The sequence below is a fragment of the Taeniopygia guttata genome, chromosome 4A, assembly GCF_048771995.1.
Source record: "Taeniopygia guttata chromosome 4A, bTaeGut7.mat, whole genome shotgun sequence".
NCBI classification, from domain to species: domain Eukaryota; kingdom Metazoa; phylum Chordata; class Aves; order Passeriformes; family Estrildidae; genus Taeniopygia; species Taeniopygia guttata.
Window position 1 is genome coordinate 3,607,446 of NC_133029.1, and position 27,977 is coordinate 3,635,422.

Sequence of the window (27,977 nt, forward strand, 5' to 3'; positions counted from 1 at the left end):
GCTTAATTGTTTTGAAGAAGGGGTCTTGGACAAAAAACTGATTTTCAATTTGGAGTTAGTGTACAATGTAGGGTAAATTGTATCAAAGCCAAATGATATTCTACAAAATTAAATTTCTTTCACCTGACGTTGCTCGGTGCCAGGTATTTCAAGAGAATTAAAAATTTTCCATGCTACTTTTGCAGACTAAGCACACTCTGGGTAGTGTAGAAAGATGGCAAGATGGCAAATATGAAGTCAGAAGATTAGTGCAAGGCAGGAGTTGTTTAAGCACAAAATGTTTTTCTTAGACTTACAAGAATTTTCCAAGGTGCTGAACGGAAATAGGTGTGAAAAGAAGAAATACCAGTCAGGAGATTCATAGGAAATTTTGAGTAGGGAAGGGTTTTGCCTTAGATGAGGATATCTCTTGATCTGATCATTTGCCAAATTCTCTCTTCTCTAAATACAGATTTGCTTACCATAAAACACTATACTGAACCAGCATCCTTTCCTAGCTTTCTTTTACAGTAGTTGCAATATTAAATGAGAAATATTTTGGAATTATATCCGTGTCAAATAGAAACTTTACAATTAGAAAGATATTCTGACTAAGAGTCCAATTTTCTGATAGCTATATGTCATTTTGATTTTTGTCACTTTGCAGTGCAAAAATGTACTTAAATTTACACTGAAGAGCTTTTAGAATTGCACATATCTTAAATGAGGAGTTTTGTCTCGTGATACAGTGCAAGTTTTTCCCCACATGCAATGGCTCCCTCTGAGGTCCCTGGCACATTCTGTAAATTTTTGTCTCTAGTGCTCAGCTAAAGCACTTCCATCTTCCTAAGGTAAGATTTCATTTTTCAAAGATTCTTCTTTAGAAACCCAAGATCTGTTTGCAAGTCTCTCAAATCAGAGCCTTTTCCTAGATTTACTTTATTTCTTCCTTTTTAAATCATAGTTAGTAAAGAAATCCTATGCAAAATTGAATAAGGTGGATTTTCCTTGCACAGTCTTTTGTAAAGTTTGTTGTCTCTTATTTCCTTTTTACCAGTATTTGCAGGCAATGTCTTTAATTATGGACCACAGACTCCAATTCCCAGCTCCACTTCCCTTTTCCTGTTCATTTCTAGTGAATATCTGTGGTTGATATTTTCAGTTTTGCAGCACTTTGTCCTTTTTCTGTCCTCTAAGACACAAATTCCTGCCCTGAGACCCTGTGAAGAGTTAACCAGATGGCAGATGATCAGCTCCTGCTAATTTGAAAGGGTCTATTTTAGTCAGTGCTTCCTGACCTCTTTTTTTCTCTATTCTAGGCTGAGATTTTACCTCTTCCTTGTTTATATTTGTGGGTTTCAGCCCATAATTGTCATTTGTTGGTGATGCCATTGAATATGGAACTACTGAGCCACAGAGTTCCCACTGCAGGCCTGCTCACAGCACAGCTTCTTTTTTTGCTCTAACAACTTCATTGTTTCTTGCTACCTTCCACTGTGCCCTTCTGAGAGTAATCCCATGTTATTGCATGACCTGTGTGCTTCTCTCTGTGACATCAGCAAGTATTTCACATTTGGAGTGCTCATCATCTGATTTACCTGCTGAAAATCGACAGATTTTACTTTGCTGGTGTTCTTTTCTTTCTTTTTTTTTTTTTTTTTTTTTTATTTTTAAAATTCTGAACTTTTTCATCCTATTCCAGTTGCCTTATATCCAAATTCTCAACAAGCTTCTTCCTACAAATATAAAGAATATTTTTTGTAGTACCTCCTTCAGTTGCAAAAAGTGTCATTAATGCTTTCTAAGAATTTGCAGGCCAGTTTGTGTTTTATTTCCTTTACAAACAATAAAATCTCCCTGTCTTGGCAAACTCTTTTTTAGTAATTCTACCTGTGTCTCACAAAAAAACCTCAAAAAGCCTTACCCAACCTAATTTTCTTGCTCTGGTATTCTGTAGTGGATAGTTATCATGATAAATGCACATGTTCTTTATTGTTGTATGTAATCTTGCTCTTTGCATTGCTGATCTTGAAGTAAATATATAAAGTGTTGTCTTATAACAGAGACAAATGAAGGGAGAGAAGAGGCAGAACCCTGGAGTGCCATCCTTCAAAGTCGATCTCTTGGAGGCCTAATTCAGCTGTAGGAGCAGAGAGGGCAACCTTGTAATATTTGCCCTTTGAAATGCTATCTTTCAGAGGTGACCTTTAAGCTAACTTGGGAGTCTGACAACCTGGGGCCTCAGCCCAAGATCCTTCTCTCTGTCAGCCCCTCACAGCTGCTATCCCCTCTGCCTTTGTTCCAAATAGTTCCTCCTCCTGATTTTATCTGCCTGGCTTCATAACTTCTACAACACAGTTAGCAGACTGTTCCCTTTCTCTTGCAGGTACTTCTCTGAGTTTATGGTTCTGTTGTGTTCTTTACACACCTTATTCCTTCTAGGTTAAATTTCTTCTCCCTAGTGACAAAACCATTCAAGGACATTACAGTACTCTGGGGAGATTCATAGTCCCACAGCACTGCACACTCATTTTGGAACTTTGGGAAATGTAAACCATGAAGTTAATCAGGAAAGAGCTCAAACACTCTTGTGACCTGGCAGAAGTGAAATATCCATGTGGCAGCATACAAAATTAGGGAAAAATATATTAAATGCTGTGGATGCTTTCCAAGAACAGAGGAGCCTCCACGATTACCAAATCAGCCATTGCCATCTCTAGCCATGACCATTGTCAGATGTGCTCGTGCTTGTCCAGGCTGTGACAAATGCAGGTGTGTCTAACAGCAGCTTTTAGGAATTCATGTATACATTTCCATGGCTTTTGGAGTGCTGAACCAAAGCTATCCATTTAATAAATGAGCTGCAGAAGTTAGAAGGCAGATTCTTACAAATGTATTTGAAAATCCAATAAAACTTTTGGTAAGAGATAAGAACTTTAGCTTCTTTAAAAATATTGAAAACTTCTCCTAAGGGCTACTCCACTGAAAATTCCTCCTGCTGGAGATCACACCTTCACCCCTGGTGACACTTCTGAGGTCCCTCAGAAGCAGAGGCTGTGTTTTTGGGACACCACACATTTCCCCACAGCTCCGGCAGCCAGGCCCCTTCTCCCACCCTGTCTCCCTTGGCTCATCTGCACTGTGCAAAAGCCATGACCTGAGATGGAATTTTGGCCTGGAATTTGGCCTGGAATTTCAGCATTTTTCCAGTGCATTACCTGTCAGCACTTGGTCCCTGATTAGCCAGGCAGCTAATGGAACCCCACTGCTATCTCTGAAATTCTCCATTTTCTGTACTGAATTGTGTTCTTGCCTTGTCAGTGGTTTGGGGTTTTTATCTATACAATTGTTTCCTTGGTTGTCTCCACTGTGTTTGTTTTTCTAAATGATAGCCAGCCCCTATTTTGGTGTAGCACCATATTACTTCATCAATCACTTGAAGAGGATGTTGACACAGTGTTAGGTTCTTTTGAGTAAAACAAGGCTGGTTTTATTATTTTGTTGTGTATTATTTTCCACTATTCCCATTGGACTGGGAAAATTGAGTTTTCATAGGCCTAATCTTCTCAGCTAATGTTATGAGCTAAAGCTAAGTAGCATTTGTTGGAAAACAAGAGCTTCATTTTGTGCTCAACTCATTCTTTTGTTTGGCAGAGATGTAACAGATACTGTGCAGGAATTCAGACCAGGTTTTTTTATTCACTTATGGCTCAAGTTCTATTTAGATGGTTGCTATTTAACTGGTTGCTAATTATATTTCAAATATTGCAAATATTATGTTTATTTTTTAAAGAGAAGGTTTTTGACTCAGTATCTACAGTTGAAATAATGTCATGTAACGCAAAGAAAAAATTTGTACAAGTTGTGCAGGATGATCTGAAGAGAAGAGACAGCAAGAAAGAGAAACAGAATTTACAGAAGATCCAAACAGAAAAAACCTCTGGTTTGGCCAGAAAAAGGCCCATGACCATCAAATATGAATTAATTTGTTAGATGGAATAAGGCCATGTGAAGATTGAAAGGGGAAATGGGTAGGATGGAGTCAAAAATCTTTTATCTTCTGGAGAAGAGCAGCAAGTTTGCAAACTAAAAAAGTACTGGCGGGGTTGTAATTAGTAGCGTGAGCAGTATTTTGGGGAAAGGAGTAAAATGTATGAGTGGTTTCTGTTCTGTGAGGGAAGGAAAGCTGCCAGAGGAGAGGGTTGCTGGGTGTGTGAGACCATGGATGGAGGCTGAGGAAAAATGACACATTCACAGTGACTGTAGATTCCCTGCAGCAAAGGAGAACACATAAAATCGGGTGCTGTTCCCCAAAATTGTCTGTTTTGCAGAGAATCTGAAGTGCTGAGGGGTTTGTGTAATATATCTGTAGGAGAGAGATGGGACAGGATTTCTGTTCAGGAAATCCAGAACAAGGGAACAGAGATGTCAGGAAAGATGAACTCACTGGAGAGGAACCACCTCGTGTTTGGATGTTCTCCAGATGAGCTCCTGAGCACACAGGGAGGAACTCTGGATATTCTACACATGCCAATAATGAGTGTGAGTTTTTATGGTGTATCCTTGTATTCGTGGCTGCTTGAATTAGACTTTCTAGTCTTTTCAAATTCTCATCAGGTAAGAATTTTTAAATGTTTCTAAAAATGTTTGCATCGTCTTTCTCAGACCATTATTACAGATAAAAGCAGAATTTTTTAATGAAATAGCATACACTTGTCAGCAGTATAGTTTCACCTTTCTCCCCCATCATTCTATAATAATATTTATTTCTTGCTTACACCTGTTCAGCTTTGTTGGATCTGCCTCCTGACAAGTTTAATGCAGTTGATGGCATTTATTTAGAATTTTGTAAAGTCTATGAGTGGAATTTTCTTTTTCTTATGAAAATATTAGAATGGCTAGAAAATGTAAGTTTTTAATACAACTTATATTACATAAAAAATGTAATGTATTTCATATTCCTTAGGACCCAACCTTGAAATACTCTGTTCATTCTTTGCCATGGCGAACACTGACCACTTTCTTCTACCAAATATTTTTTGCTCCTTAGATAGCCTCAACATTTGTAAAGAAACTTTTCCTCTTATTAATTATTATTATTTTCTTTAATTAAGGATGTTGATGAACTAACAAATTTTTTTTAAATCCTCTGTAACAATCATAACCCACACAACTGTCATAACAACTATTGAAAAATAATTCATGTGTGGGTTTAGTGCACTGTCCAGTGCAAGGTGTCTAAAATTCTGACTTTACTCTTATACTGACAGATTTGGTAGTGACAGATATCTGGTTAGGGAAAGCTCAGATGTTCCACTCAGGGGCTGGAGTGGAAGCCACAAACTGCTGTGGAAACCCCCTGTGGCAGGAGTTTTGGGGAGATTTTGCTCCCTGGGATCTGTCTGGTGTTCCACATGCAGCCACTTCCCTCGGCCATTGCAGAGAACGTGGGGGCACTGCTCTCACTGAACAAAGATTATTCTTCATGAGTAATTTTCTTGCCTGTCGTTTTTTGGATAAGAAGCAATTTTTAAAATGTGTTGTCAGAAATCCATCCCTTATGCAATAAAAAACTCAAAAGCTGTGCCTGATGACATACAAGATGTCCAGATCTGCATTGGCTCCTTCTCTGCAATCTGTTTACAAAAGTTAAAAAATGCAGCAGAATGAGTTGGTTTGTAAAGGTGCTTTTTTGAATGCTAAATCATATCTGCAAAACTGAAACACTAAAATTTGTCTTGTTTCACTACATGAGAGTCATCTGAAACAAGTTTAGTTTAAATTGAAACATAAGATAACACAAATAGAACAGAAAAATAAATTACACAAAGTTCATTCCTTTCTCTCTCAATGGGAAGAAATGTATGAATTGAATTTATTTGAGGTTTCTGCGGTAGTTTGTGTATTTGCAAAACAAAAATCTGAAAATTATATATGTGCAATTACTATAATCTTTTCCAGAAGTATTGATCTTAAACTGTCATGAGTTTTTTATCTCATGAAAATACTTTTGATGATACTTTTTTTTTACCCAAATATTAATTACTAACACATTTTGAATTTTAAAAATGCGTATGCCAGATATTTCAAAGTCGTATTTTGATCCTGAATGAGTAATCTGACTTTTAGAACTGTGGTGTACTCATTTGCCATTGATGTAATGTGAGCTAAAAGGCTTAGCATATCTAAAACTAATTCAATAATTTTATGCTTCTCTTGAGATTTCTATAAGCCTGCGAGGAATTGGAAATTCCCAAACAGTGGTTAGGAAACAGTGAAAAAATAAGTAAATTCTTCTGTCTGAGGTTTGGATTATTGCATGGAGTCATATTTCTGCTGCCCCTAACCACTCTGTTCCAGCCATGCTAACAAAGCTGTGAATTTCTGGAATTGCAGCAATGGAATTCCAGGAATGGCAGCTGAGCTCAGTGTGTCACTGGCAGTGCATTTGGGTGGTTCCCTTTGCAGGGCAGTGCTCGCTTCCCTCCAGCATCCCTCAGAGGGAACATCAGGGACCAAAATCCCTGCATCCCCCAGGCCAGGTGAGCCAGGGAACCCCTCAGGGTAAATTCCTCGGGGTTCCCCAGCTGAGCTCCTGTCCCCCCCTGTTGGTTTAGGGTAATTCCCTAAATGCCCCTGGCTGCCTGTACTCCATGGACTCCTCCCCAGCTGAGCTCCTGTCCCGCCCTGTTGGTTTAGGGTAATTCCCTAAATGCCCCTGGCTGGCTGTACTCCATGGATTCCCAGCCCTCACCCACTGATGGGTTCTGTTTAGCAGCACCAGCGCAGTGAAAAAACAATCATTCAGCTTACCTGGCCAGCTCAGATCATTGTAAGAGATTTTTTAAATATTTCAAGCACGCATTGAAATAATTTTAAGAGTTCCTAAAACTTTCTGTTCCATTTCTTGTCCAAAGTGACCGTTTGCAGACAAATTTCAGCAGCAGTATGGCAGAGGGGCTCATCCCCATGCCTCTGTCAGTTGTCCCAAAAATCCTGTTAGTTTTCCTTGGTATTTGTCTCATTGTTTGTCATGTTTGTGTCCATCCCTGAGCCATAAAGGGAAAATCCCTCTCTTTATTATCCAAGTAACAATGGTATTACAGGTCTGTGAGAGGCTTTTTTTGTTTGTTTTTCTCAGTGTTGCATGACATGGTGCTATTAGTGGTTTTACAATTATGAGAGAGGAAACTGCATTCCAGTGGCAGGTCACCTCCAGGTTAAAAGAGGAAAACATAAGAATTCTCTGTCATAATTGCCTGTCATGGAAGGAATAGTGCCTGAACATTAATGTCAAGTTTTTTGTACTGAGTTGTCATCTGAAATATACCTGGTGCAAGCCAAATGTACAAAACAGGGTACAATGCAAAGTTATTTACATGAAGATAAAAGTATATGTGGGGGTAAAGGAGTTATAGACCATGGGCTATAGACAAGTTTAAATTCTGTGTCTGTTTGAGCCTTGGAGTTTACGTTTTTCCATCTGCTAAAACTTATAAGTGACTGTCCTGATTTCATGAGCTTTAGGATACCAAGACCATTTTCACAAGTCAGATTTTTGGTTTTTAATTCTACAAGCATTTACCAGGTATTTCCACCATGTTCTTCCACAAGTGCATAAAAATGTTAACACAGGGGTCAACACAATGTTAACATACAGAGAAATATTATTTGTTTTCTTTAAGGTAGGTAAACTTTCAGAGAAGCTGCCTGAAGAATTATATCAGCAGGAAATTATCATTTCTACATACCTGGCATTGTATAATTTAATGTTGTCTTCCCTTGACTCATGTAAAGTACAGAGGAATGGCAAAGGTTACCTGTGTCATCCAATCTGTTGAAAAAAATAATTTTTATTTGGCTCTTTTAGCCCAGGATGCTCTTGCTGCTTTGTGAATGTCCATGTTTTTCCTTGTCATTACTGCAAATATTCAAAAAGCTGGAAAAAAAAATATATGAGTCTCATTAAGGTACCTTTCAAGCTCTAGCCATGTGGGCTGAATTAGGGAAGAGTATTTTTGTACTGGACCACAAAGAAAATTATTTACACTTGACTGGGCACTAAAATGATTGTTAGAGAGCAAATATTAGGCTGAAGTATAAAGACTGTGAATAAAACTTCAGAGGAAGAAAAGAACCTGTCAGTTGGTTTAGGTTTGATTTGGTACCAGGAGAAACCCTCACTTTAAATGTGAAATATCGTGAAACACTTCACTCTTTTCTGAGAGGCAAAAGCTTGAATTCTCACAGGTCTGGTTCAGATTCATCACAAGTTCTGCTGGTTGGCTGAATCCAATTTCCTCCAAAATACAGGTGTGAACTCCAAAAAAAGAGAGTTTCTATGCAAAATGTGTGGTGTTTGGTGTTAGAAATGAGTTCAGGGAGCCAGTCTCTCAGCCTTCCTTGGTTTCCAGCTCCATCTGGGCCTGCAGGGGCAATGCCATGGATTTGATACAATTCTGCTTTTTGAGAGTTTATTTATTTATTTATTTGATGGGGTATTGGAATATTCTGACTGAACCCACATATATCAGCTAATGCTGCTTGGGGATGGAGCAGGGAAAAACCCCTGTGAATTTTTAATATACCTGAGATATCTGGTGCATCTGTATCTCCATGAATTAATATATTCTGGTTTTGAGGAAGATAATGTGTAGCATCTTCAGTACTGTTTTATACACTACTACCTTCTCCAGAAGCATTAGCACTAAAAAAAATTACAAGCAATTTAGCTGCACTAATATTTAGTTGTTTTCAGCGCTAAATGTTTAATTTCTTCAACTAAAATTTAATTTATTATAAGAACAACTTTAAACAAGCTAAAATTGCTATTTGCAGAAATAACCACCCTGATGAGATTAAAATCACAATTTCTCAATTTGCCTGTGGAAACATATTAATGTAATGGATTCTGTTCTGCACTGAATGACAGACAGATTGATGTGTCAACAGAGAAAAGAGTTATAACCATCAACGTGTCTCTCATTGTTTGACAGTGATTTACTACTGTCCAAAAGTCTGTTAGCTCAACTTTCAGATTGAGTTATTCAGACTTATTCCGAGGTGCCACCCCTCAGAGACTTTGTCTGTCAGCCCCTGCTGCTGCAGGGGACCCCAAAGTCCTCTTGGAACTTGTCCTGTTGTAGGGACAGGCTCCAGCTCAGGGTGCAGATTTGGGGTTTAGAATAGCTCTGCTGGAAACTCAGAGCTGCATTTTATTTTTATGATTTGATTTTCAGGTCTGAAAGGCACTTTTTTATGTTAAATGGATAATGCCGGTGAATGCTCAAATGCTGTAAAAACAGAAATTTTCTAATACATGCATCATCAAGGCAATCTTGGAGATGCAACATCTGCACATTATTTAATGAATGGGTAGCCCAGGTTTTGATGTAGAATTAGTACAATTTTAACACCTAAATAATAATTCCTGTGCTGTTATATCCCAAGGTTTAGCTCAGGCAATGGGAAAAGCCTTGAAATTCCAAATCCTTGCTGAATCAGCAGGAAGAATCCCTTTTCCTTTCAGCTGTTTTAGGGTCAAAGCATTCATTTTTCTCTGTGCTATCACTGGATTTTCAGAATTTATTGCATTAGAATATTTTCATTTATCATTGATAATTTTATCTGTCCCATTTTAATTGTGTCTACCTTTATTTATGATCTGATAAAGCAACTTTCTGTTGATTTTAATACAAAGAAAATCTGGTCTTTCATGGTTGATTGGCTTGATAATTGATTTGATCACCTTTGTCACTCTTACTAAAAGAGCTTGCAAGAAGTGTAGACTGCACTAAAAAGTAAATTTTGCAGTATAGCATTCGTCATAGTAGGAAGCCCCTTGCCTTCATTCCTAGTGTCATAAAGAAAATAGTGCAAGTACTGGTTTCAAATTTTAAAATTAATAACTTTAAAGCTATTTAAACACCCTCAAAAGAAAAGATAATTTTGATCAGAATGGACAGGGCTGCATTTCTGTCTTTGGGTTTTTTCTCTATTATTTTGGTAAATTAATATATCCACATTCATGGAGCATTTCCCAGCATAATTTTCCTAGTTCTCTGTGCCTGTGCTTTCCTTTTTTGAGCTAGGTTTGACCAGCCACCCCATTTTTCACATCTCTTGGAAAACCATTGTGTCCTTGGGCCCTTTTGCAGCTGTGACTGAATTTTCACAGGAGTTTTCTATAATCTGTGTTGGCATTAGCAAAGGACATCCTTATGTCCCTGACTCTCTTGGCTTGAATACGTGCTGATAATTATATTTGAATTGAGAAGTAAATTTAAGGGTTCAATACATACAGAGTTAACAGTGACTTAATTCTTGTTTGCTCTATCACCCTCTGCCGCCTGTTCTTAAAAACTTGCTGGTGTTTAATGAAATAATTTGGTATTTGAATGAAGCACATCAGGCCATCATCTCAGTGTCCGAGTTCTGCACACAGAGCTTTTAGAGGTGCTTATTTGGGTGTTTTATTCCTAGAGCACCTTTATTTATGTGGTCAGCAGCAGTTTATAATAATGAGTCTAGAAGAAACTTGGTTATCCACTGAATTCTCAGGGAGGGCAGAGCTGTTGAATGCATGCCATTAAAAGAACTTTAAGTATAGCAAAATGGTTCATGAAAGCAATGTACATTTGAAATTGATGGTTTATATTTGGAGGGGGGATTCAGAACAGAGTGAAATGTTCCTCAGTCTGCATTTGGGATCACAGTCCCATTGCACAGCACGAGGAGCAGTGTCCAGCACAGCCCAAAAAAAAATTCCACAGGCTGAAGGGTTGTTTGTTGTCCAAAGTCCCAGCATCAATTACTGTGACAAATAAAACAAGGTCTGAAGAAGGAATTGCAGTTTCCCTCACAAGGAACTGATTCTATTGTAATTCAGCCATCCCATCTGTCAGAGGAAAATCCAAAGTTTACAATAGCACATAAGTGACCTGAGCCCTGTGTTTCTCCTTTAATGGGCCTCGGTGTCAGAAAAACAACTGTGTTGTGTTGTAGTGTCCTAGTAACTCCCAGGGCTTTTTATTAAATAATGTGCATCCTATGAAAACTATTAGGTGACAGCATCATGCTCCAAATTAATCAAATTTTGGGGGAAAATAGATATAATTTCAAAATACTGAAGATTCTCAGGCAGCTTTGGTTGTCCATTGAGTCATATTTCAACTAAACCTCAGGAAATCCCTTCAGCAGCAGCTGAGCTGAGGGACAGGCCCAGGATCACACTGCAGGGAGGTTACATCAAACCTAATTTCAGTTACCATCTTCAGACCACAGTTTATTCAGTTCTAGAGAATAATAAGTACCTATTCCACTCTAAAATCTGATGGAATCTGGGTATTTTTCTCTTTATGTCTGTTGGATCCCTCAATAATAATGCTGGAATACTGAGCCAAGAGGAAAAAACAAGTTATAAACTCTTGTATACAAAAGTACATTTTGTGTTGTTGATTTTTGCTCTGTGCTAGTTATTCACTCATTCTTGAGTGAATATCACACAAGTGATAACCCCACAGAGGAATCCAGTTATTCTACATCCTTGGCACAAACTGACACATTTCCAACACGTTCTTCATTTTTCAAGCTCCTTATATTTTTTACCTTCATGCCAGAAATCTTCAGATTTCCTGTATTCTTGAGAGCAGGAATAATACTCAGGTGTGTTTCAGAGGTGATATGGAACCAAACACTCCAAAGTTGCTGCTAGAGCTATAGCAGCTGTGGAGTCAGGCATAAAAGCCATTACAACACCCTCAGTTTTCCCACAGTGCAATCTGAAAATTAATAAGGATTTAATAGATATTTATTGTCAGGATCTTTTGGCTTATACATCTTAATTTTTTAAAAAATATATATTAGTGTTCTGCCAAATCTTTTCCTTTGGCTCTCTCTGATTTCTGTAGACTTTAAAACTATTGCCTAGGGACTTTTCAAGGGAAACAGACTTTTTTATAAATTACCAGCAAAAAGGGTAAAATTTGGCATTAAATTAAAAGACAATAAATCACTTTTTTTTTGCTGTTACATTAATTATCATCAAAGGTTTCATTAACTGATTTCTTATCAGCAAAGTCAACAACAAAATTGGAAACTGGACAATTTTCTCCCATTATCAAAAAAGAAAATATTTTGCAGCCCCTTTTTTCTCACTTTTTATTTTCTAGAAAAATGACTATAGTATGCAGAGTGGGCTCAAAATCCTCAAATCTCATCCTGCCTTCTTTGTTTTAACTAGAGTTGAAAATTGTGATATTAAAAAAATCTATATGTTAGTCTGAGACTGTATGAAAATAGGCTTCTGTAGATCATTAAAAAAGAATTATTGAGTTTAGGATGTTGTGACCATTTTAAATAAACTTGCATTTTTTCAATAATTATCTAATAATTATTCAATAATTCAGTAATTATCTAATCATCCATTAGAATTACTCTTCTATCTGCTAAACCCTCCTTGAAGTTGAGGTAAAATTACGTTAAATAACCTTGTTTGAGTTCAACATATCTGCCAGCTGAAATTTCAGCTCAGCTTTACTGGAGCATTTGGGCTGCTCAGTAGTCATTTAATGGGGAAAAAAAGCCCAAACCCCACAAACTCTTTTGTTCTTCTGTTAGGGATTTTTCTGGTTCCCTTTTCCAAGGGGGGTTCAGTGGTCGTGGTAAGAGGGGTTGTCTTTGCACAGAGGGTCAGCACCAGCACAGGGCTCCTGCTGAGTCCTTGCAGTGCCTTTGGGAGGAATTCACGGAATTCCAGAATCACTGGGTTGGAAGAGACCTTCACAATCATCGAATCCAACCCAGCCCCAACACCTCAACTAAATCCTGGCACCACATCCAGGCTTGTTTAAACACATCGAGGGATGGTGACTCCACACCTCCCAGGCAGGCCATTCCAGAACTTTATCACTCTATCAGTGAAAAATTTTTCCTGATATCCAACCTGTATTTCTCCTGGCCCAGCACAAGAGGAGGGAAGCTTTGGGATGAGCTGATTCCCAGGATTTAATCCATAGTCAGGACGTTATTGTAAATGTAGGCGAACCCAATGGGAGGGAATAACGATGTCTGACTCAATTCAGAAGGCTGAATTATTTCTTTATTATAACTATGCTAAAATACATTAATATACTATATAAAAGGAGGATACTAAAACTACATACTGCTTTCTCTGACTCTAACACAACTCTCTGAGAGTCCAGCCCCAGGCTCAAACAATCCTCACCAGAATCCAACCAAGCACTCACTCCAGGTAAAAAATTCTCCAAACACATTCCACATAGGAAAAACAAGGAGCAGAAATAGAAATTGTTTTCTCTTTCATTTCTCTCTGGGCACCTCTATGAAAAATCCTGAGAGGGAGAGAAATGTGCTTGCCACAGAACGTGGCAGCATTCCTTACTCAGCTCAGGAGCTGCCACCTCACTCATTGCCCAGGAACTGATGCAAGAGGTCTGTGAGGTTTGTGGGCTGTAATTATCCCAAGTAATTTAAGAATCCATTTACCTTTTGCAGATGGAGATACAGTTTAATCAAATGCAGTGTAAATCAGCCTTTATTAGGCACATTCTGTTGGCTATTATAGAGGTGTTAGCGTTTAAAATGCTCCTGTATTAAAATGCTTCCCAGGTGAACAGGCACAGGTTTCAGTTGTAAAACAGAATTTTTCAGTAATGACCAACAAAGATTTTTTTCTTCAGAATTTGTGCTACTTTGAACAAAGACTCTTGATAATTATAATCCACATACTGTGGTCACTCTGTAAACCAAATTACTTCTTTGGAAAATAGTTACTGAAGTACTGATTTGGTCAATTATTAACCAAAAAATTTGAAGCTGAAAATTTGCAGCAGTGCATATTTATATTAAGATAACAGTTTCCAGATTTGCTTTTAATTGCTTCAAGTGAAGAAATGCAAATCCAAATTCCTCCTGCAAATCTTTGGTTGTGTATGAGTTGAGATCTATATATATTTTTACATACAGAGCTCTAGTTTTGGGAGATAATAATTCTGTATTAATATTATTCTTCTTTTTGGGGGTTTAAAATGTAAATGATTTTTGGATTTCTCTCATTAATGGTGATGCCTTGTGAAGGCTGACCTAGAACAGAGACTATTTGAGATACAGAATAAAGCAGGGATTTATTAGGAGGCTTCAATGGATCCACCTTGGGCAGCACCAGAGCCCAGTCAGGGCTGCACCCAAGATGAACCAAAATGGTCCCAAAATTCACAACTACTCACACGGGCTCACAAGGGCTCACAAGCCTCCAGGACAGGTCTGCAGTACAGAGGTAGTTCTGCAGACCAGCAACAAAGCTGGGCTGGTGCTTGTGGAGTCCTGTGTTACAAGGATGAACTTTTGGTCTGCACTTATAACTAAAAGCATCATTTTCTATATGAGTCCAAATATGAGTATCTTCCTCAAAGCCTCAAAGTCTGCACAGATCTGTGGTGACCTCGGATACGAGGTGCAGCCCTTTCGTGGCAGATGATTTGGTTGTTAACAGGATATTCCTATCATGAATTCCAAGACTTTATATATGGAAATTTTGGTGGGAATGTTAAGTGTTGGGATTTGACAACTTTGTGATTCAGAATAGCTTTAATACCCACTTCTCGAGGGTAGGGAATAGAAAGTTCCTTCAGTCCTTTGAGGATCCAGTCTTTGAAGAAGAATTATACCTATTTTTATGAGGAATAAATCTGGCTTGGAGTCAGCTTGAATTTACTGAGGGTTCTGTTTTTGGTGACTCAAAATAGTATTTAACATGCTCAGTTAGCCCCTGGTTATAGCAAAGGCACTTGTTTGGTGGGGCAGGTGAAGTGGGTTGACTCACTGGACACAAAAGCTGTGTAAAGCTGTAAATGCAGCCCACAGAGATGATAAAGACAGTGATCAGACCCAGAGACAAAAGGTGGGATGAAGAATAACAGCAGGGTGGAGAGGTGCATTCCATTTTCATATGATGCATCTAAAATTCAATCGCAGGTGCAGCATGAGCAGGGTTTCTTCTCAAAAGCTAAATGCTAATCATCAGCTCTGGTAGATTTATCTGTTAGACACTGCCCTCTAGATTTATGGTAATTGTGAGTTTGGCTTACCCTGAATCTTGAGAAAATAATAGAAATGGAAGGAATGCCAGCTGGCCTTTTTGTTCCAAGGAATCAAAAAGAAAAAGAAAAGCAAACATTTGATGGGGCTGATAGTTGTTTGCTTTCTGGGCAAAAAGCAGCATCTAATCTCCATTTATACATCCCTCTCAGGGCTGGTGCTTTCAAGCTTCCCCACATAAAAAGAGTGGAAATAGTTTCTCAGTTAATAAGTGCCACTACTGGGTTTCCTGGGTAAAAATGAGAGCTTTTGACATCTGCCATGTGGTGTCCCGATAGAGCTTGCCCAGTTTGGGCTTTGATGCTGCAAGGTGAAATGCAGACCCCGTGTGGCCAAGGTATTCTGAGTTAGTTATACAGGCAGTGAGTGCAAAGTGGGCACCCTTGGCTAATAAAGGCTTCACTCCTGCCATCCCAAAAATAAAGGCATAGGGTCAAATCAAAGTCAAATCTTTCCTTTTTTAATGCTGATACTGCCAGTGATAATTCAAATAAAAATGGCAAATATTTTCTAGATTGAGGTTTGGCCTTTATGTTTTATTGTTATCTGTGTATGAATCTATGATTTTGTGTAATAGACAAAAATTGAGACATTAATTATTATATTTAATGCCTTTGTTGCATATGTTTGTTTAAATTACCAACTTTTGGGTAGCTCAAACACTTTTGTGTTTTATAGGTAAATAGCCAGTATGAATATCCTCAGTTGTCCTGAATTAATGAAATATTTACAGCTCTTTATTTTATTTTTGCAAATGACACTGGAAGCAGATTAAGGAGCGCCAGATTGGAGAGCTCTGCATACTGGAAAATATGGACAGGGAAACAAAACTTAGTTCTTTCTGAAAAACTAAGAAAGAACTGAAAAGCTATGAATTTTAAGGTCCTAAAAGAAGAAGAAAATTATGGTGGTAATAATAATGTCAATAACAGTATCAACGTCAACAACAATAATAATAATAATTCCCTCTTGCATAGAAATGGATTAAATTCAGCTGCTCTCAGGAATAACTGTGTGATCTATGTAAGAAGAGGGGCGAGGGGATAAAACCCCTTCATTTCTTCTGGAGCACTTTGAAAGCCAATTCTGGCAGTACAAGTAAAATCTTGGATTTTTAGTGGAATTCACTCTGCTTCTTTGTATCCCATCCTGTTTGAAATTAAAGAGATCGTGAGATGCTTTGTTTTAATAATGCACTGGATTCTGGGTATTTTTCATGCTTTCATTCATTTATTTATTTCAATTTATTAATCTCCATTGCCCACTTGGATTGAAAGTCCAAAGACTTTACTTGCTGTGAAATTGCCTCCCTGCATTGGCTGCTTTAAGATCTTCTTTTGTGTCCTGTAAAACATCTCTTTCAGGAGTTCCCATTTCATGGTTCTCTGAGATTTTTGGGTTTTACAACTTTCAACTAGCCTGGCATGCTTGCAGGATTTAACACTAAATAAATTCAGTGACTTTTTTTGTCAATCTCCCAATTATTTCTTCCTTCAGGTGGAATATAAATAGAGTTGAGCAGCAGATTAAAGTGTTGCTGAAGGCTCTGATCCTCTGCCATCATCCTCAGGAATGTTATACATGTGTTTTTTCCTAACAAAACAAACAAGAAACCCTGAATATATTTTTTTCTTTCATACTTTCTGAAAAATGCTTTTTCTATGGTACAGTCCCACAGAAAGCCTCTACCTCCTGTCTCTGAAACTATTCCACTAGCAGCCTTTGCTCTGTGACATAATGTTTGTCAAAGGAGAGATAAGAAAGAGAAGGAGCTTTTCGTAAAGATTCTTTATGGGGAAGGGAAAACAAAGCAGTAAAACAGAACACATAAAAAATGAAAATTGCCATATAGTTTAATGAATATTTTGTAAAAATCATTTTCTATTCTCCTACAAATTCATGATAGCAGCATTGCTGGCTGCTTGTACATGATTTAGCATGTCAGATTATATTGCAGCAAGCAGACTATCTACCCTTTGACCTTGAAGGCTCCTGCTGTGCTGCAATAAATTTTGGGTTCTTAAAAGCAGCGAGGGAAAATGCTCTTTTAGACAGTTACTGAGCTTAAATACCTTCAAAAAGAGTCAGTTCTTTTTTATTCTGCTTTGTGCTAACAGATAATATTTTGTCATTCTGGATTTATGTGGAAAAATGTTTGGAATTTTTTTGCATCTCTGACATGGTGTATGTGTGTCTGCAGCGAAATGTCATTTTCAGCATAAGTATGTGAACCATGTTAACAGAGCTTTTCCATGACAGTGTTTGCTGAGCTGTGAAAAATGTGAGAACCTGATTTTTAAGTATTTCAGCTTTGTGACAAACAATTGCTGTGGGATGAAAACCTGGAAAGACACCTTATGGAACAAGGGAGCCTCATTTCTTCTAAATTTGTTCCTACATTCAGGGGACCTGGAACCAGAGTTTCCCTCAAGCCCAGCGCTTCTCCTTCACCCACCAACCCACAAAAAGGTGTCAGCTGGCTCCAAAAATGCCTAAAACACGTTTGTTGAGACAGAAAATGTCAAACTCTCAATGCTTTCTTCCGTGGGGTCAGTGATTTCCTCTCAAGCTGCTGATTGTCACAAAATCCCAGGTTTGGGTTGGAAGGGAACTCAAAGCTCGTTCCATTCTTTCTAATATCCAATTTGAGTCTGCCCTCCATCAGCTTAAAGCCATTCATGCCCACCACATTAGTATTTTTATATTTTCTGAATTGTCTTTGAGATTTCTATTATTTGTCAAACTGAAGTTGATGAGTAGATCCAAAAGTCCTGATGTTGGGGGAAGGGCCGTTTTCAAAGGGGGGAAAAAACCCCAAAAAACCAAAAAAAACCAAAAAAAACCCACAAAAAAAAAAAAAAAAAAAAAAAAAAACCACAAAAAAAAAACCAAAACAAAAAAAAACCCACCTGTATATAAAGTGTATTTTAGGGAAAAAGTAAATTTGTGATGAAGTATTTTGGTCTCTAAAACTTTCAAAACCATACTTTGCAGAGCCTATCTGCAGAAAATATATCTTCTAAATCTATGTTTGATAAAGATTCTATTACATAAAGGGTTTAATGTTGTGGGGTTTCCCTCTTCTGTTCCCTAATGTGCTCCTTAAACTCTTCCACCAGTGTAATTAAGCTTTCTCCTGTCTCAGCCTGTTTAATCACAGGAGTTTTGGGCTAATGACACCTCATCCACTGATGAGCCCAGATTTAAAGGGCATTTTATTCTGCTTTGTGGTAAAGATATTGAAGAGCCTCTTCATCCAGGAATAAAAATAAATAAATTATCCATGTCTCTATTGAGCGAGGTAAATTGTGCCCTGGAGCACTCAGAGAGGCTCCAGCTCCAGGAATGTTGACTTTGATCCTTGGGAATGGATGTCTGGAAAGTGTATTAATGGAGTGGCTGCATCATTAGTGTAAATTAATTAAACATTTTGCAAAGGTGTGCAGCCTGTTGGCCCAGCAGAAGCTCAGGTGAAAAAGGCAGTGACAGTTTTTGTATTAAACTCATTTTTTCAATACTGAATTGGAGGAACCTTCTGTGAAGGAAAAGGGATATTCAATTTCTGTGTCACTTCTGTCATTCAGATAATGACAACTGGATGAAACTTATTGTAACCCAACTACAAAAACCACTTTTATTCTGAAAATGCCTTTATATGAAAATCGACCTGGACATTTAAAGCTGTAACTTTCCATTCTGTATCATGTGAAGATGAAGAAATATTGGCTTTTTCTTTTTTTATTTTCTGATTTTACTATTAAGATTTTATTAATAGCATCTTAAACCATGCAGACTTCCTTATTCAGTACTAAGAGAATTGTCAAAATCAAAACCAAGAAGCAGTAATTTTTTATTATTATTATTTCGACTTATCATTTCCATAAAGAAATTTCATTAGTGGAAAGCTTACTTTAAAATGAAAAGCAGAAAGAAAAAATCCACACCAGTCATAAAAATTATGTTGAAATTATTATAAAGAGTAAAAATAAAAATATTGAGATGTATAAGCTAAGCTTTATATATAAAACTCTCATATGATAAATAGTAAAAAAAGAATGAAGCATGAAATATTAATAGATGAATTTATGGCCCAGTGACATCACCTATGGAGGAGTTCATGGTTCTAATGCAGGCTCAGATGCTGATTTTTATTTACTTTAAGTGTTCATTGAGTGCAGTGTAAATCAGAACGGGCAATGGTAATCCAATGAAATACCTCATTGATTGGGATGCTGCCTCTCCTTATCATTCCTTCTGCTGTTCATGGAATTTTAATTTATCTCCTCTGTGCTGTCACACCTTAGGAGAAGGAGGAGAGGATTTCTTTTCCCCTGAACTGGAAGAAACATTTTCCTGCAGCTGTGGCCAGGACCCACAGGCAGCAGCTCCAACACTGACCTGAGAGAAGGAGCTCGAACTTTTTGCTACACCTTGAGGAATTCTGTATTGATTGAAAAGATCCACACATGAGCCGAGTTTCTATTTTTGCCTAGTAAATATTAGGACAAAATATGTGAAGCAATTTAGTGCTGGCCAAGTATTACAGCAGAGAATTCATTTAGACGAAGAATTTTGCATATGTTAAATTACAGGGAAACAAAAAGTAAGAATTATCTGTCATGTCTGTAAGCAGTGACTGAAAATACCTTTACGAATGGCAGTGGATTTAGGGAACTCTGCTGGTTTTTAATTTACTTTCAATAATTCATTAACATGCACTTTCACCTTAATCGCCAGTCCCCACAGGATTCATGTGCTGTGCCAAACGAGCTTTCTCATAGGCAAAATTAATTTTCTACAAATAACTTCCCTCTTTTTCCTGATTCAGGAGCAGCAGAAGGTAGCACAGCTTTGGTGATTTGATCTCGATACATGAGATTTCAGCACTTGTTTTAGCCAGTATTCTTGTGTATTGAAATTTCATTTTTAGACTGCTTAAATATTGGGTGTGACTTCGAGAAGGATATGATTCATTTTGGTGGAACAGCTTCTAGGTATCTGTATTGGTGCTTATTAATTACTTTAGCAGAAGTGTTTTGTTCCTTCAGTTCCTCTGGAGGATTAAATACCACATAACATATGTTAGATTTTGGCAATCTTATGTTTACCGAAGTTTAAAAAATATTTTGAGCAGTTGTGCATGAAATTATTTAATATCCCTCATGAGAGGAAACACTAACAATGTTAAACCCAAATACAACCTCTTTCTATGAATACTTTTTTCATATCTCATGAGAAGGTGATGAATGGAATACGAAATGTCCACATTTTGAGCTCTGGAAAATCAAGCCAATAGTACCCGAACACAAATATTTAGAGAGAAAAATGTAGGACTGAAAACAGTTGAAAATAACACATATTGGCCCAGTTACAGTCCCTAAGTAGGAAAAAAGCTGAATTTGGTTCAGAAGTATGTCTAAGTTAAATATTTGAGAGCCAGATTATTGCACAGAAACACAAACACATTGAGGATGTAGCAAGTTCTTAAATTTTCTTTATTTTCTTTAGTTTTGTGTCATTACAGAGATGATGACACATCAGAAGCTAATTCCTATAAATTTCAGTGACAGCTGAAATGAACCTTTTCAGTTCCTGAACCCCTGAACACCAACCCCATCCTTCAGAATTTCAAAGAACTTATTTCTATTTCCCACTGAAATCAGGGAACTGTGCTTGTGGAAAATACCACTGGCAGCTGTAACTATCCTGTTGTGCTCTTACCTCTGTGGTCTTAGGCAAAAAGGGATTTTGCCTTATATATTCTTTTGACTTCCCATAGGACTGAAATGGCCTTTTGAAATTAAACACTGTGAAGTGACTTTGCTTGGTAGATTTGATGCTATTCTGATTTTTCAGGATAATTCCCTCCCTTCCAAAACTCTTGTTCCACAGCAGACTCAGTCTCTTCATAGCTGTTTGTTGCAGAAGTAACTGTGTCAGAATTTTGAAGAACTCTAAAAATGAAAGCTTGAATTGACATTTTACTTGGGAATATCATGACAAATACCCTTAAAAGCATTGGTGCTCCTGTTTGGGCTGTCATAATGGAAGGGGTTCATTTTTGCATTTAGGTGACTCACTGTGAGCTGTCAGAAATCTATCTGAATATCCTGTGTTCCTTAAAATAATTCAAAATTGGAAAAGCAGATTTGCAGAAAACTGGCAATACCTGAGTGGGCCTCTCCATAACTTCTGATATTAATCACTCTGGGCAAAAAGACCTGCTGTGGATTTTCTGTGTGATTTCTAAAATTGTTTCAGATTGTGTTATGTGTTGTTTGTCATTAGAAGGTGATCAGAAGGAGTTGCAAAGATCTATTTATTCTGAAATGCAAGACTGAGATAAAAAAAAATTATAACATCTCAAGTGTTTTTAATTGGTTTAGATTCCATTCATCTTTTTATTTTCCTTTTCCACATGAGTAATATTCTCCAGCTGTGCAGTCTCTCAACCAGGTCTTTGGAGAGCACAAAAGAAAAGGCAAAACCAAAGCAAGCAACTTTCCCTTTTGAGCACATTTTCATTCATTCAACACAAGAATTTAATTGTTCTGGCTGTACTGGAAGACCTCTGATAAAATGAGTGATAAAAGAAAATTCAGATTTTTGTCTTATTGCTAAATTAGATAAAACTTACTGAAACCAAAGATATCATTAGGCTTGAACATTTTTCCCCCCAGTCCCTGAGTGAGGCTGCTTGAGTTTTCTTGAGGCAAAATAATTCTTTTTCTCTATATAAAGCACATGGAGCTGTCCCTTGTGTTGTCTTCATGGGTTTTGGAATGATAAAGCTGAGAGCGTTGGATTTCCTGCAAATGAGCTTGGATGAGGTTATTTTCCAATTTAGGAGTTTTTTTGGCTTTTGTTCTTTGGCCTTCAGGAGGAAAATAATTTGTAGACAAACATGTGCACCTGGGGCTAAAACAATAGGTACTAATGCATTTACAGAAAGGATGGGACTGCAGCCCTCCCAGGCTGGGTTTCCAGGAAAGCACTCAGCCATGCCTTGCTCCATGCCAGCAAAATCCCCAGTTTGTTCTGCTGTTTGCACTTATGACGACTTTCCCCCCCATGTTCTTTTTAATTTTTTTTGCATAGAAATTATTTCCAAACAGCACACAAACAGCAAATAGTGTTGCAAGTTCTAAATGCTGGTAGAGGCAAAAGATAAAGACAATTGTGAATGAATAAATTTGTTTTCCCCTGAAACAGTGTAAATTTTATTTTTAAATTAAGTAAAAATTAATTAATTTAAATTAATTAAATAAATTAAATTATTTAAATTAAATTAAATATAAAATGGGGGGGAATGCTTTTTATTTATTCTGCTACAAAAAGCAACATCTTATGCAGTTATGTATAAGGAGGCTGATATTGTGGAAGTGATTGAGGCTAAAGCATGATGACATCAATCACAGAATTATAATTTTGTCTAAAAAAATTGAATGCAATTCTATTAGCAGCCTAACACAGCCCCGTACTGCAGTTGCAGGTGCAATATTTTTATGCATTAAAATAAATTCAAGATGAGTATTGTCAGATCATTAAAATTATTTTATATATTTTCAATATAACATCTAAAAGTTTTACACCAAAACTTGAATATTGATCTCGTTTGTTTTCTGCATTTTCTTTCCTATCCTATCTATCTACCTCCAGCTGAAGCCTTACTCAAAAAGCTGAGAGATATGAAATTCTGGCTGGATATTATTTAGAATATTTGCTTATGTTTTCATTTTCCCCTTTTCCTGAGCTGTAAAACAATTATTCTCAAAATAATCAGACAAGTCTGGATTAAAATCTACCAAAAGGTAAAAAAACCCCATGAGAGACATATGATGAGTGGGTGGGTCTTCTTCAGAGTCCATCTGTAAAAGATTTTAGAAAAATGACATCCAACAAATCTTGGTGAGAGGGAAGGATTGGTTCTGAGATATTCAGAGATGATAGTTAATGGAATTGTGACAATTTAACTGGGAAATATTTCTGAGAAATGCATGTTGAAATCTCAAAAGATCAGCATGTAAGAGAAGAGTAGCACCTTGAGCAAAACAAATGAAAAAATAAGAGGAAATAGATGATACAGGCAGAATGAATTATTTGAGCCAATCAAGTGTTTCAAGTTCTATTTAAATAAACTTCTTGCACCACTGCTGAACTGGGAAGGAATTGTGTGTAAGAGACCTCAGACAGAGGTGTGAGCAAAGGGAAAGAAGAACGGAGCGCGAGTTCTGGGATTGCTGCCAGTTTGGAACAAGGAATAAGAAAGGGAAAAGCTGGAATCAAACCTTGGAAGGGATGGGTGGGAGGAGATCAGAGCTCCTGAAGGGCACCGGGCAGGGCAGAAACCCATTCCTGTGTCATGGAGGGATGGGCAGTGAGGGAAACAGAGGAAATTGATCCTGAAAGTGGGAGTGGGGATTAATTTTGTTTGCCCGTGGGTAAACCAGATCAATCCATAAAGACTTGCAGTGGGTTGGATTGTGCTGCTGGGGCAGGGGAGACATTTGAATATGTATGTCAGCGTGAGGGGAATTGACTTTGACTGGGGAAGACAAAGTGACTGAGAATTGATTTTTATTGTGGAAGGAAATTGATCCAGAGAGAGGAGGAAAATCACTTTGATTAGTGTGTAAGGAGAGCTCCCACAGCGGTGGAGAACTGACAACACAAGAAATGAACTTTGATTTTGGTCATGACATGATTTTGAACGTGGTATTTGTAGCAGTTGGTAAGTGCCCTCCATGAGAGAAGATTTTATGTTCTGTTCTGTGGGATGGCACTAGTCAACTTCCATTCAGAAGAGCAGTAATTCATATTTGAGCCAAAAACACTCGTTACTGAAAGCAGCATTGACCAAAAATTAGAATTAGGAACTGTATCTTGAATCATTTTATTATATTGACACTGTCAGTTACAAGCATGATGAACTTGTTGAATCCAAATTTTCAAGTTTTAATTTATTTTTATGCCTTTTAAAAGCTGGCATTCAGATTTATTTAATGTTTCAGTTGCCATTTCCAATCCAAGGGAGGTCCTTTTACTCAGGGCTGAAAAAATCCAAAAGAAAAAATACAATTTAAGCAAGTTTACTACACTGCCAAGCATTGTGTTGCTTTGTATTTGGCACCTGGCAGAAATCTCTTCCTCCTGCCACCAGAAATTGTTTAAATCTGGCTGTAAGACTCACAAGTGGGATTTCTTCTTCAGGGCAAGGAGGGGATTGAGATCTCTGGGCCTGGAAAAAGCAGCTTCAGTTGTGTCCTCATGGGAATCATTTTCAGGTACAAGGTGAAAAAAGTGACCTGGTGGAACAGGAGCAAATCGTTCCTGGCCAAGTTGATTGATTTCTTTGCTAAATTAACAGCCTCTCTGGACTGCCACTGCTGATTACAGAATATTATTTCTCTGTTGGGTTTTTTGCTATTGAGTGAATATTGGTATTTCCTTGAACACTCTTGAAGAGGAGTGGTTTTAGTAACTGTTTTATCATCAGATTTCATGCTGGGCTTTTTATTATCAATATTTTTCTCTAAGTTAATTTTTAGTCCATAATTGGTCTATCACAAAACTTTAATATTCTTTTGCTATTACCTATCACCCATAGGTGTTCACTAAATTAAGTACGTAGTAAAGGCTTTTTTTTAATGTTAAGTGAAGTGTTAAACTTTCAGTTTCTGTGTGGAAAAAATATATACAAATACTTAGCTATGGTTATATCTTAATCATATTCTCTTTGTTTTTAAGGAAGTAAATATATGGACAAGCAGGAGCAAGTCCTTTCTTAGCCTCTGGGCATAATTCAGGAAATTTCTGTACAGAGCTATTGTGGAAAGTGAGACTTCTCCAAGAGTTTATGAAATAAAAATGGTTTAAAAAATGTTGTCATTACTCAGAATTTTTATCGCAAATATTTTGCAGAATGCAAAATCCAAGGCAATCACAGTTTGTCATACCAAAGCCAAAATCTGTCTGGAACATCAAGTGTTAAAAAAATAGATGGACAAAATAGTTTAAAAAAAGCAATGATATATAATCTAGACAAATTCCACTGTTTCTGTGCAGGTGGCTCATAAACACTGTGATTGTCAGGAATTTTGCTCCTTCTTTTTAGTTTCCCTTGTTAGACTTTCTATCATTACTTTTGTCTGACAATATTACCTTAGTCTGTTTTAAGAGGGTTGGTTTGTGATAAAGTATTTTATTAAGCATAATGGCAAAAAAATGTAGGGAACCTAAATGCTTCAGTGCATATTTAGTGATTCAAAATCAAACAATTCACAATTATAGTCCAAGTTTAACTTTTGGCAGGTAAAGTGGTTGTCATAGAATTACACTTATCTTTTAATGGGTGAGTTCAACACATCATAAAGATAATAAAGATACAAGGCAGTACATGCCAGTTCCAAGCTCAGGAAAGCTAAGGAAGGGCTGGTTTGAAACAAAAAGTGATAAAATTGAAACAAGAACTATGAGAAAGGAAATTATTCTTTACATATAGATTTTCTTTCATTAGGTAATATATAGGTAATAGAAAATATATAGGATGTAATAAATCCCCAAAACAGCACGAGATTTTTCTCAAACTTTAGAGGTCTGTGTGATACATGGTATTTTATAAATATTGGGTGCTTAATTGTCTGTGTGAGAAATAACTGTTATTTATGGCCATTTTACATTTAAACTAAATTAGGAGCTGTAACCAAAGCTATCACTCCAGGGCTTATACAGTAATGTCTGGATCCATGTGATGTATTTTAACCTATGCACATATCCATTTAAAAAGGGCTTTATCTCCTGCTTGACAATCCTTAATAACACAATAGACCACTCCTGTATCCCCTTTCCATCCATTAGTCAATATATCCACAGCAACCAGCAATAACCCAGCAGCAAAAAGCCTACTTAAGTTCTTTAAAACCTCCCACCTGAATTGCTGTAGCCAGGAAAAACAAATGGGCCCAAAAATGTGTGGCTACATTTTAAAATGTGCTGAGCACCTGCAGCTTCATCAAAGGATGCTGGATGTCAGCACTTAACAATTTAGCCCACCAAATTAAAAATATTAACCATGTGAATTCATAAAGGCTGCAGTGATCGGCGTCGGGGCTGGCGTTTTCCCAGGGATCCCTCCTCAGCTGGGGATTGTTCCAGGTTCTTTTTTGTGTTATTTTTGCCACTCTGCATGGATAATTTTTGTGATTGCACCTTGCTGGCCCTGCTGGGATCTGCCTGTGCTGCCGGGGGTACATTGGCTCCAGAGCCTGCACCAGGGAGCTGCTTTGGGATCATCCCCAAAACCAAGAAAGATCGATGACCAAGGCTTTTCCAGAGCTGGTTTGAGTGCAGCTCCTCACCCCAAATGCCTCTCACTTTTCCTTTCCCTCAGACCTGTCCCCCTGTTGAAGGCTGTCATCCCAAGGAGTGCAGACAGAAACTGCAAAAAAAAAGCAGGGCTGATGTTTTTCCAAGATCTCTCACCTTTTATATGTCTGTAGAGGGTAGCTGTGAGCTTGCATTTTTGTATCTGGTTCTCAGAGGACATTTGTTCCTAATAAAAAAAAAATTAAATTAAAACCTCATAAATATGAGACTACAGTGCAGAATTGGAGGCTCATGCTGAAAGGATTTACAGAACTCTCCGCTTTTTACTGTTGCTCAACATCATATAAAAGGTTTGTTTCAATGTCACAGACCTGGGATTTTCCTGGAAATAAGTCTGTAATGAAATCCTTTATTAACTGCTCACAGTCATGCAGAAAAACAAGTATATTAAATAAGGAGAATACGTTCTGGGTTGGGGGTTAGCTTCTCATACAGTTTTAAATTGAGCAGTCTGAGCATTTTAACAATCTTCCTACTGCTATATGACACCTTAATAATACTATTTAAAAGGTTTGAATTGTTATTTTTGATGCTGGGTCTAGAAACATGGATGTCTACCTCCCTCTCTGCCTCTCTCTATTTCTCTCTCTGTAAACATATCCCCAGTTTCCCAGCAGGTTCAAACACAGATGGCTGCCTTATTGCGACAGAAGCAAAAATGCTACATTAATGTTTAAAGAGATTAAAAATCCTCTTGGCAGCAGTGGCATATGTTACCAGTTAATTGTAGCACTGGAAGCTTCCCTGCTGTTTTAAAACATGGACTCATTTTACTTGCTTTCTGCAGAGCAGTATGAAATGTCAAATTTGTTGGTATAAGTTTTGAATCCGGTCTGACAAAAATGAGTCATTAAGACAATGTTGTTGTCCTTCTCTAACATAGTTTTTGAATCCAAATAATGTTCTGCTCCCATGCCAGCTCTGGCAGAAAGCTGGCTCCCTGCTCCAACCCAGCCATCATGTGCACGCTTTATGATTTCAGCGGAGGGCTTTGCCTTTGGAAGGCACTTTTTAGCTCTTCACCTGCATTATTTCCACTCATTGTCATCCTGGCCAAAGCAGGCTGCTGGTTTAAATGACTTTACAGATGTAATGGTGGCTTTTCCTGGCCCAGCCTCCAGCTGGAAGTAGAGCAGCCAGAGGCAGCCCGTGCCAGCCTGCGAGCCACCAGCGGTTCCGTGGTGCTGGAGCGGCTGGTGGGAGCCGTGGGCAGGGATGAGCACTGCTGAGGAGCATCACCCTTCCCAAATCCCTGCTCCAGATCAGCAATTCAATCAGTTCTGTGGTGCTGGAGCTGCTGGTGGGAGCTGTGGGCAGGGATGAGCACTGCTGAGGAGCATCACCCTTCCCAAATCCCCGCTCCAGATCAGCAATCCTCAGCAGGGCACTGCTGGCACTGTGCAGCTACTGCATACTACTGTTTGACTGGGGAAAGAAATAAAAAAAAAGTGTTGAAAACCTGAAAATTTCTATCATTTCTTGTGTGAAGTTCTGTT

At 37.8% G+C, this 27,977-nt stretch overlaps 1 protein-coding gene across 13 annotated transcripts in view; it reads left to right on the forward strand.

Annotated features, from left to right (window-relative positions):
- The window catches only part of LOC115495208 (uncharacterized), a 128,368-nt gene that overhangs the window by 71,789 nt on the left and 28,602 nt on the right, over positions 1-27,977 (forward strand). Inside the window, exon 1 of one of the 13 annotated variants that reach the window (XR_012055930.1) lies at positions 2,948-4,596. The exons of the other annotated variants lie outside the window; for them this stretch is intronic. The gene's annotated coding sequence lies outside the window, so the exon portion shown is untranslated. Of the gene's footprint in view, positions 1-2,947; positions 4,597-27,977 lie in introns of those variants that run through there. 13 annotated transcript variants of the gene reach the window in all.